Source organism: Gavialis gangeticus, unplaced genomic scaffold (assembly GCF_001723915.1).
Source record: "Gavialis gangeticus isolate Ggan-Ray unplaced genomic scaffold, GavGan_comp1, whole genome shotgun sequence".
Lineage (NCBI taxonomy): Eukaryota > Metazoa > Chordata > Crocodylia > Gavialidae > Gavialis > Gavialis gangeticus.
In genome coordinates, this window is record NW_017729024.1 from 76,727,647 (window position 1) to 76,739,819 (window position 12,173).

Consider the following 12,173-nt stretch of genomic DNA (forward strand, 5'->3'; position numbering starts at 1 on the left):
TTTTTTTTTTTTTTTTTTTTAACACAACTAGGTTTGGAAAACAAATCCAACAAAGTGTTTTGATAAGATTGAAAAAATAACTTTTTGATTTATTTTTTTTTTCCTGTGGCTTTTTGTTTTGAGATTTATTTTTATAAATTGGGGAAAAAAAAATCAAAATTAGACACAAGTGTTTCAGTTCTATTGCAACTGACTGGTTTAATTGACTCAAAACAGGTTTTTAAAATATTTAAAGAGATTTTTCTTTCCTTCTAACTAGGAAGGGAAACAAACTTTAAAATGCTGAGATTCCCCATAGCACAGAAATTCAGGGATGCAGTCAGTGCTAGATTAGCCAAACTCCTAAGTTTAAAAATAAAAGGCCTCTGACCGCCTGGACATCTAAACATGAGGGAACAAACATCTATAACCCGAACACAAGAAAAGAACAGACTCTGCTTTAGCCAGAAGTTCTGTAGCAAGAAGTCACCTTTCTGATCTTCTCAAATCTTCAGATTCTCTCAAGTACGTTCCCAGTTGTTGTTTATTTTCTGCATCTCTTAGGAATCAGCTGTTTATTGCCAACCACATTGGTCAATGTTCTCTCCTGGATCCTACTGACCTACTAAGTCTGGCTGCCAGTTGTTTTCAACCAGAGTATCTGGAGGCTGCTTTTGTCTACAGTCCCAGGAGCTCTGGCTAGAGCAACCTTTTCTTGAATATGACCTAGTTGTTAGATATACAGGATCCACACAAAGCTTTATCTAAAAGCTTGTCATTGATGTGGCTGCTGAGTAAGCGGGGTGGCTTCTCCGTCCGCTGCATGCTGTATATAGTGCAAAACAAATACCTGCTTCTCTTTTAGATAAAGGGTTTCGGAACATATCCAAACTAAGAAAGAGACTCTAAATACATCTGTCCCCCACCTCCCCTTCACCTTTGCTGAATGGAAATCTTAGAGATGAATGCCCCCATACCAAAAAAACCCAGCGCTGGTGTGCATCACAGGTAATCTTATTTCAATTTATCCTGTTACTGAATCTCTTATCTACAACATAATCTTATTTGCAGCCCCTCTGCCCACATATGTCACTTGGATTCATTTTGTAATGAGCTCCCAGCTGCATGTAAACAGAAATACTAACAAATAAGCACTACATCATATATTAGGCAAACATAACCTTTTGAAAGCAAAGAGAAGCAAGAAAATGTAAGAAATTCAACCCTGCTCTTGGAAAAGCTGTCATTGATAGTAGCATGGTGACCCATTATGCCACAAAGAGTGCCTATGTGTGTAAAAATGTTTTGTTCCAGCAGACAGCAGCTGCTTCTTATAGAAAAGATCCAAGGTTGAGGTACTTTATATGCAAGACGGGCAATAATTCACACGTGAGCTAAACTGACAGTCTTTTATTCTCCCAAGAAGTACTGGCTTGCTCTAAAAATGCATAAAGCATACAGGAAACTACTTGACACTGACATGATATAAAACTACTTACAATTTTTTACACTATTTAAAATTAATTTTTGTTCAGTATATTTAAGGATTCAGTAGAAACTTCCTAATCTGTACAGCACTAAAAGCTATCCCATGCACGCAGCAGGGCAGCATCTTGCCTCCATGTACTGAAGTGGGTAGTAGCTTTATGCTTTTAAAGAATGCAAATTACGGACTACACTTAAAAATGGACACTATTCCTTTCCACTCAAGTATGAGCCAATAACGGAAATTACCTGATTACAGAATACCAAGAATACTGTACATGTAGGTGGAATATTCCTATCTGCCTACATCTGATCAGCTATTATGAGTGGTACAAATTTTCATCTGACACAGTCATAGGTTTTCCTTTTTTAATTTAATTTCTTAGCCCCATGTTCTACAAGGAGCTCCTGATTGGCTGTAATGGAGACATGTTTCCATAAATTCCTCGCAGGTCAGTGACCCTAATATGAAATATCACGCGTTTCATACAAGCTACATGAGTAAACTAGATAGATGCAAGTAATTCTACTTTTGAGGGAGTTTAGAGAAAGTCCATCCTCACCCTGGCTTCTGCAGCAAGGTGCCAAGTTGCAAGCAATACATCATAAGAAAAACTCACTGGTTGATGACTGCTGGAGGGAACAACACTGTAACCTAGCAACTAGTAAGAGTTGTACCTTTAAAAATTAACTGTTCATGGGTGTCATATGCAAAACAGTGCTGAAGTATTTGTAGTTGCTTGCTTAGATATATTTCTGACTATTGAAAAGAGGGGAACTGATTTTTTTTCATGGTTAATTTAAGGATGGCCCAGACTTGACCTCCACAAACATATTAAATAGATGGATCACCAGATTCTTGCATCACTAACATCCACTCATTCTATTAAAGTTGCATCTGTCATGTTACATTTGTGTCATGATCTGAAGAGTCACAGCACAGGACAGATCTGTGAATGACAAAGGTTCCCCACACTGCACAACAATACTTACTATCACAACAATACTTACCATCACATATCTGCATGTTTTAGGCAATAAGCAGTCCAGTATCAGCATCTGATGTAAAAGCAATAGCCACAGGGGACCCACAAAAATGCTTTGTATATTTATGTGCCTTTGGAATTTTTCTAACATGTAAAAATACAAGCGATTTGAAATTGTCATTTGGCAGTTATCCATTTGGATAACGACACATATTTCTGATCTGATGTCCAAATACAAAACAAGTGATATGTAAACAGTATTTGGACATTCTGCATGTACAGTCAGCCCTCATCAGTGAGTGGACTCATAACTCAAGGGCATTCTATATAGTTTGTCATTCAGAAGATAATGAACAACCTTGTTTTGCAGTCAACTCTAATTTAATCTATGACCTCAGTATCATAAAGTATTGAATGATCACCATGTGTAATCCATAAGCAAACATGATTTTTTAAAGATATTTCCCATAATTGTGTTTACAATTTGTAGAAAAGCCCTGCTGATGATCAGAAACAATTATTTTCCTCACACATCAGTGTAAATCTGAGCTACTGACTTCCACTGAAGTCAATTGAACAATACAAATATAATATATGTGAAATCAGAACAAGACCCTATAATGTACATACTCTTGACATTTATAAAGCCCACCTTTGCCCAAGAATTCATTCACAGATATTTCAGTGTGTCAAAATAGAGACCACTCTCCAGAATAAAAGCCTTTTTCATTATTGTGTCCAACCCTCTGAGATGTGAGCATCTCTAACAGGTTGCTGCAAACCTTCCACCCCTGCTGTGCCCAAAAGCAAAACTTATACTGAAATCAGAGGGAGTCAGATCAGACCCATGTCAGCACTTCAGATGATCAAGCCTACAGATAGCAATCAGGAGCAATTTGCCTTCTTAGTTACATAAAGCTACATAGGTGCATAAGTGTTTGCAGTATCCGTGTGTGAAAGGTTTGTACTGCCCAAACAAAATTTGGAGCCTTTCAGCTAGGGACAGACATTCAAAAAGCCTAAGCCTGAATTGTTTCAGTCTTTGCAGGTTAGTCTAACCTGGCTAGGCTGAGCCCGTTTCCAACATACGAACAATCCCTCTGGACTGAGAAAATTCAGGCATGTGCCTGCCGTGGCTCAGGCTGGAAGCCAGATGGTGCTAGAGCAGCCCTCCCTTCCCTTGCAGAGCTGAGCTGAGTGGGGTGTGGCCAGGCTCCAGCAGGGCTCTGAGTAGGGAGGGGGTGTGACCCCCCAGCCTGCCTGTAGTCCCAGGCTTTTCACCTTTCGCTGCTCCAGGGGCAGGAGTGTTGCCAGCCAGCAGCCCTGGGCTAGCACTCTGAGGCAAGGGGAGGTGTGCAGTTCATGCATCTGTTGATGATGTGGAGTTTTTCACTCTCCCTCCCTGCTTCTGTATACTGTCTGCAGCAAACTGACAGGCAAGCAAGCCAGGGTTGGGGGGGTGGGGGCTGATAACCGTGTTTATCACCCTTATCTTAGTGTTTAGCGCCCCATTAAGACTATTGATTCTACCTGTTGATTCAACACGGACCCAGCATGTGGTCTGTTAACTAACACACAGACACCTCCTCAGCAACGCAGAGGGGAGGGGGGAATTCCTGCTTAGCAGGGAGGGGTGAGCAAGGGGGTGGGCTCTTAAACAGTGTTTCCAAGGAACAACATTAAGCTACCTATTAATTAGCTCCAAAAAGCCTGCCTGCCTCTGTCTCTCCCACAGCATGGACTGTAGCCAGCATGTGGTCTACTAGCTAATGCTGAGGTGTGCGAGGGACAAAGGAATTCCTGCTTAGCACGGAGTGGGGGAGCAGAAGCCAGGCAGATGACTGTAGAGACTGCCAAGCTCCAGCAAGGCAGCAGAGGGGAGGGGCCAGTCCTGCTGTGGAGTAGAGAGCCGCGCGCAGCCAAAGAGCATGCTGGGATCCTGGGGGACTCTGATTTAGCTTAAACCAGCAAGGGGTCTGGGACAGACATTGCATAACCCAGTTTGAGCCAAATCAGTTAAGTCTGATATTACATTCAACCAGGTTTATCTCAAACTTGTTTCAGCCATTTTCAAACTGATTTGTGTGCACTGAACATCTGTTCTGTTACAGGTTTAAACCAGTTTCTGATCACTTAAACCAGTTGACGTGTAATGTCTGTCCCTAGTCTTCCAGGGAAAATAGAGGCAGACTGGCTGCAGACTATGAACCGTAAGAAATACCTTTAGGTCTGTACCTTTCCTTATGTATATTGTATCATATAGAAATTTCTTATTCATTACATCAACTATGCTTATATTGCAATCCTATTAGATTACAGGCTTATTAATAAAATATTAAAAGAAAATTAAAAAAATAAAACCTCTCCCTCTGACTGAGAGCAAGGACTTCTTACTTATTGTTTTTGTAGCCACACAAATCAAGTGGCTTTATTTCTGCAACAAGAATGTCTGGCTACCTAAAATGGTAGAAAAAATGTCGTCATCTAAGGGAGGAGGAGGTGCCCAGAAATAGAAAGTGAACATATCATGAAAAAGAAAAATTGCAAGGATAACAAAATATATTCAATTGAAATTAAATCTTGAGTGAGGCTTCAGAGATATCACTAAACAAAAGAAATCAGCTGAAAGAAACCTAAATTACTATAATTTTGGTTTCAATATTCTTCAGAGAAAATGATCTGGAATTGCTTGGTGAAAGACGTAAGATAGAGGTCACAGAAGTTATGGTTGTGTGAAATGAAATGGAAAACAATTAGTCTTGAGGCAATCACCTCTCTCTCTCTCTCAACTCCAGCTTTAGCATTTCTCTTTTTTCTATCTATTCTTACCTACTGATTTCTCTTACAATGTCTTTTCCAGACAATAATTGGCTCTTTAGTCTAAACAATTTCCCAAATCACACACATTTTGTCACGTCTTTGTTCCAGGGTTTGACTTTTAATACAGTCTCTTCTGACCTTATTTTGGCATTCTCTGAGAGTATTTATTAACCTTATTTTAATTTACAGGAAATATGCTGACATGGCACCAATTTTGTTTCCAGTTTATTAGGTTTTAAACAGGCCTACAGTCTCAAGCCCTCTTAATGGCAGGAAGAAAATCTAATCTGCCTGGCCCTGCAGACTGGGTGCTTAAACCTCAGAATAAGACAGCAACCTGTGAGGTGTGCACACATTCCTGCAGACAGTATTCTAGAAAGATGTGAGATGTAATTAAGTGCCATGATTTATATGTCTATTGCTTCTAGATCATACTTGCTTCAAAAGTGCTGTTTGATTAATGTGTTTTCCCTTTTGATATCTCAGCTGAAAATACTAAATCCTGAATGAACAGATGGTGCATTACACTGAATGATAAGAGGAAGGGAGTTAAAGTGCTTTGAACAGGAGAAAAAAGGCAGGCACAAAATGAAAGCTGTGCATTTTCATCCCTTAAAGGGACACTGTTAAATTTTTCTTCTTGTCAGAGAGAGGCCACCTCTTTAATTATTGCATCTCTGTATCTGCAGCTGTCTGTACAGGTAGTTTTTAACATGACTATTTGGAATATAGCATGTAATTAAATCCTGATGGCTTAGATCACATCTTGGAGATCCAGGCTCATACCAGTATGGAATGAAAAGCAGCACTCCGCAGTACCCTTCCCCCAATCCCGACACATGCAGATACTACCTTAAGTACTGGTGCCTTAAGACGTGCAAAGTACTTACTACACAATAAAAAGCTCCAAGCAGCTATCAAGTTAGACCTTGAAAATGTCTACAAACTTTATAGCTGGTTATACTGAGCTTTAATTTGCATGTATAGCAGGGTCTCCCCTGTGGCAGCGAGTCCCATTAAGTGACAGGGCTCCCAGCTGCAGGGGTACACCTTGTTCAGCGTGAAACACCCAAGCCCTGGGGATCATTGCTGACACATGATCCCTAGACCTCGCAGGTGCATGAAATCTCTGGGTTCTGGGGATCATGGCTGCCTTAGTCCTAGAGGTTTCACGCAGCCATGATCCCCCAGGCCCCAGGGTTTCACACACTCCTGAGACTGGGAAATCATGGCTGGCGGTGCATGGGGTGTCCCCATGGCTGGAAGCCCCTCAACTGAGGGGGCTCCCAGCTGCAGGAGCTTGCTTCTTATCCAGGAGGAGCCCAGGACTCGCTCCCCCTGCACTGGCAATAAGGAGGAATGGGATCTAATGCTTGATCCCACAATCGCACCTCTGGCCATGCGCATGTGGTATGGAGGAGGCGTGATTATGTGGCTCATACATTAGATTCCATTGCACCTTTACCTGCACATGTAGAGGGGGCCTTAGTTCCTAAACTCACCATAAAGCTATTGAGAGCCCTAAGGTTTCCATATCTCATATAAAGCAGAAACATCTGACATGAAGCGGGCTATATTTTCTACTGATGCATCAGTAAATTGGGCAGCAAATGTTTTTCTTGTCAGTCTCATTTGTCTGATTATTCCACTGCAAGTTGACTTTGTTTGTTATTTTCTTTTTCTGTTTAACATTAATCTTTCCCTCCTTCTTTAAAATAAAACCTTAAAAGGGACAATTGACTGGTTTTGCATGCACAAAGAAGGAGAACAGATGTGCATGCTGTCTTTTAAATCCTCTCTGTATTTTTCTGGAATTGTCTTAAGAAATTAAAAAAAAACCTTGTTAAGAATATATTGGTGTGCTTGCTCTCTGTTTTCAGCATATGATTTTTTTGAATATGAATCTTTCCTGGACAAAGTGCTTAGGATATATTTTATATCAAATCAGAAAAGAATATACCAGCGCAGCACTAGCAGATTTGTAAACAATTATAGAGAAAACTGGCCAATTTTAAAGACTGGTTTGAAAAATAACTGTGGCTTTTCTATGAAACTTAATTCAACTACCTATGGAAATGGTAGTGGGATATTCTGAATTTTTTCCTAATCTCTGCCTCCCAAAAAGTAATATTTTGCTCTCATTAATATAATAGCATATGTGGATTTTTACAAAATGTACATATCCTGAAGGCCAGATCTTCAGCTGGTGTAGATTGGCTAATTCTATTACAAACAATAGACATGTCAACATGTCCAGTTTCCTAACTCCAAACAATATAAACTATGAGGTCAAGAAAACATAAACACTGTTAGTAAGTAGGTCTTCTGAAGACTAGTCAAGTGAGGTAGTTCCTGGCTCTGTGTGGAAGAAGAATGCACATTTCTTCATATTACATGTATTCTGTAATAGGCATAGCACTATAGTTTGAACTCCTTGAAAGAACATGTTTTGACAGAAGATAGAAATGAGACTGGATGGGACAAGGAGAGGGTGGTAGTTAAACAGCCCCATATCAGAAATTAACTTTGGAGACAGACAAAAGGGAGAAAGTCAAACTAGGGCTGACTGACAGCATCATACCACAGGAAATACAAAACAAACTGAAGTATCATGTCATCGGAACTGATTTAATAGGCAGAACATACCATGAAAGTATGGTTTGTTGAGTTAGAAAGCTCACTGAGCTGATTACACTTTCATTTGAGGGGAGGGAGAAAGGACATATGCATCAGAATACTTGATGCTTCATAGAAGTTCAAAGAATGTTTGCAGATTCTAGAACTAGATTACTTCTGTTGAAAAAGTTCCTAACAAGAGGACAGTGAGAGGAAGGATGGTCTGGTAGTTAAAGAGCTGATGGGAACCGCGAGACATGTGGCATCTTTCTACGGCTCTCCCAGGGAATTTATTTCTGACCTTAGGTAAGTCAATTAGGCTCAGAACTTCAAAGGCATTTAGGAACCTAACTCCTGTGGCCTTAATCTCTCCGTGGCTCATTCCCCCGCTGCCATGTGGGGATCATAAATATCTTTTGACTTCACAGACATGCTGTGAGGATAAATTAAGGTGGGGCACTTAGACATTGCAGTGAGGTGTGCTTAAACCAGAACAAATAAGTAGTAGCATGCTTCAGGTGAAGACACTGGATCCAGCCCGTGGCAGCTCAGGAAATCGGCACCATGCTTCAATCATAGCAAAAGAGAAGGAATCCTAAGAGGCCTATTGCCTGCTGCATGTAGTTTATTATCTCAGCTGCAGCAGACAAGGGATCTCCAGGGCCCAAGTACCTGCCTTTGTTTTTATTTATTCCCTTTGCAGCATCCGCTAATCTCTGAGGAGGTGTGGGGTGCATCCCACAGTGGCAGCCGGATCACAAATAGTGGCCGGCAGTGGCAAAAGCTTGCTAACCACTGTGTCTCCATTAAGGTCTTGTCTGTGGAAGAGAAAAAAGCTAGTAAATCAAGTTAGCTGACAAGAGTTAACTACAATGATACAGAACACCATTTAGCACTTAGCATACATCCAGTTCTGCAGGTAACCTAAGCTGACACCAAGTTCTGACCCATACGAGCTAAGGGAAATTTACAGGTAATAAACTATGTCTATGCTAGATAAGAAATGTTAGAGACAGATCCAGGGAGTTGGTGACACCTCCACCTCTTTTGATTCCTGTTCCACTCAAAGTTTAAAACAAACTGCCCAGTAGGGCAGTCACATTTCTATTAGCTGAGTCAGTTCACTTCATGACTTACTACTACTACTACTTATATAATATACTTGATTCCTGCTAATCTCTCCACTCCATAGGTGTCACCAACCTTGGTCTTCCACTAATCAAACTATCCTAGCTTGTACAATTATCCTGTCTATTATTTACTCCCAGTTATGTTTCTCTACTCATTCTCCCAGTGTGTCCAATAAAGGTGTGCTGCTACTTAGGAACCTGTGCTTAGAAACCTGTACTTAGGAACTTTGTGGCCAGACTGTTTGAGGGAGGTAACAGCTATATTCCTGGGCACCAAGTGCCTGTCCCACCTTGAAGCTGGCAGTTAGCCTTCCCCACAAACCAAGTTATATTTTTTTTTTTGCTTGGTTCTTAAACTCAACAATATAGCTCTTTGCCTCTAGCATATCAGGAAACCTTCTGGTTTCTTTTTTAACTGGAGAAAAAATGTGTGCGCATTGTGTTATATGATGATGCACCTGCTCTGCACCATCTGTAGCTTCCTTTGTAAAATCCTGGATCTGCCCAGGAAAAATGGTATTTAAAATCATGGTAGCTGGCATTTCTATAACTGTTTTCCTTATACCATCACATAATTAAAGTTTACTAATGTCTCTCCCCTCCACTACATTGCTCAAGGTAGGAATCTACAAAATGGAAAAGCAAGTTGCACTACATACTTTAACTTAAAAACATTATTTGTAATTACATTTTTAAATAATTTTATTTATATAACAAAGATTATTTTTAATGATCTCCTTTATAAATGTTTGTAAGGTGGTGTAGTGATCTGTTTGATTAAGAAACCCTCTAATCCTGATGCTCATATGCTCCTAGCAAGATAATTCAGTAAGTTTAGAACCCATTCTAAATAAATGGAGCATAGCTTTCCTGCAAACCATTTGTGACAGTCACTGCAGCCATAGATCACATGATTAAGTTACTACCTGCTAGTGATGTAGACTAAGTGAAGGTGCCAGTCAGTGAAGTGAAAATGTTTCGGTGCCATCTTTTAATACATTAAATGCAATGCCAATGGTCTTCCACCAATCAGTAGTGAGGGGCAGGGCTGCTGGGCAATACTCGCAAAATTGGCCCTTCGTGCCACAACCAAGCCGCAAAAACTGCTTTGTCTCGCCACAAATTAAGTAGACACCTAGGCATAAGTGAAATAACTATCCTTTTAAAATCTGCAACAATAAATTATGTCACTTTACAGAAGAAAAAATAATGAACTCCAAAACTATAAATACCAATTATTGGGACTAAGGTTATATTCAGGGCCATATTTTCTGTGGTCAAACAACACGTTTAGATAAAAGTAAACATCAATACTTTTATTCTGCAGCTAAATGAACAAATTATAGTGACCTCTATTTCTTTGCCTTCTATCAGTGTAGATTTATGTTTCTTTCTAGAAAAAGCCTTAATTGTTTGACTGTATTATTAACTGAAAAAAAAGTGCGCTGATCTGTATAGTTAGAATGCAATGATCTTATTTCTTTTTTTTTAGGAAACTTGGGCCTAATTTTCAGTCACCAGCACCCACCTTAATTTGAGAGTAAATAGAAATGTCAAACATTTTCCATACATGTGCAGTTTTGTGTCCCTGAAGAATATGCAAACTCCATTCTACTGGAAATAGAAAGCATGGAGTATGCAGACATAGTATATAGGTGATAATAGAATTTACTCTTTTAAGAGAGAATATTAAACCTCTCTTACTTAGGCCTGCCTTAGTAGGGACTGATCCAATCCTAAATTGGAGTGAGATCAGCTACCAAAACCAAATGTATATTGTCTGATCTGGGCAGGCTAGTATCATTTGTACCACACTGGGAGTCACTGAAGTTTAGATACACAAGAAGATTTACATGTCTTGTTGCTTAATGGACTTCCCAATCCTGATTTATGTGCCTAAGCTTCCTGTACAGTGCATGGGGAGAGTTGGGCACCTAAGAGTGGGATCTGCAACAGACAGCATGCTGAGCTGGGAGCCACCTACCTTACCCATTAAGAAATGCTGAGGCAGTAGGCTTAATCTTAAAGAGTATAAGTGGGACTTGACTCAAAGAGATGTCAGAAGTGTAACACGGCAACTCTGAGCTTGGGCCAGCATGATAGACAGGGCACCACCATGATGCTAATGATGGTGGCGCAATCACCTATTGTTCCTGCAGTGGCCATTTTTGCAACTCCCCTACAAAAGGAGGAGCCAGAGCTCCTGCCCTAGTCATCCTTCCCCACTTCAGTTACACTACTGAGAGATGTACATGTTTTACTTAGATACAAGAAGACTTCTCCCTGTACTTGGGATTCACAGCCATGAACTCTCTCCTGGAGTTAAATGCCTAATCTAGTCACCTCTCACTAGGGACTTACCAAATTTACAATTTTGTGTATTCTGCAAAATCTGGACAATGCCCACAAAATCTGCAGGAGAAAACCTCCCAATAGAACTTACCAAGAACTGTCACAGCTCTCCAGGGCAGGGAAGGGGAGGAAGGCAGCAGCCATCTTGCCAGTGTTCACCACTGATTGGCTGTGAGGACTGCCTATCATGTGGTGAGGGGCAGACCCACAGGACAGACAGCCCCCAAAGTGGTGAGGGACAGGGCCACTGGGGGCCTTTGGCCAATCAGGGGCATGGGGGGGCATGCTATGCTCTGCTCACAAAATGGCTGCCCAAGTCCATGTTCTGCCTGCAAAATTGGGGGGCAGTCCCTGCGAATTAGGTAGGTCCCTACTTCTCACAAAACATGGACTGTAGGGTATAGCACAAACCTTCCTTTTTAAGCTGTTGTAATTTATATAGAATAATTACATATTTATGCACTTGAGGAAAAAGTGACTTTTTATACTAGTGGTTAAAATATTCAGCTTCTGGTGTGGGAGAAGTGAATTTAAATCCTATCAGGTAGATGGAATTTGAACTTGGATATCCCATGTCTTGTTACAGTGTTTCTCAATCTTTTAAGTAGCAAGTACCCCCTAACTTCTGCAAATGTTAATAAGTACTCCAACACTCAATTTTCCAGGAGATTTCATAGTTACAGACTAATGTGTGCCATATGTTGGAAGAAGGGCTGTGTATATAAGCCTGTGTATACTGGGAAGGCAGTAGGTACCAGCACTGTGCCTGCCGGGGCCGGGAGGCAGCAGCTTTTCTCAGCCTCCT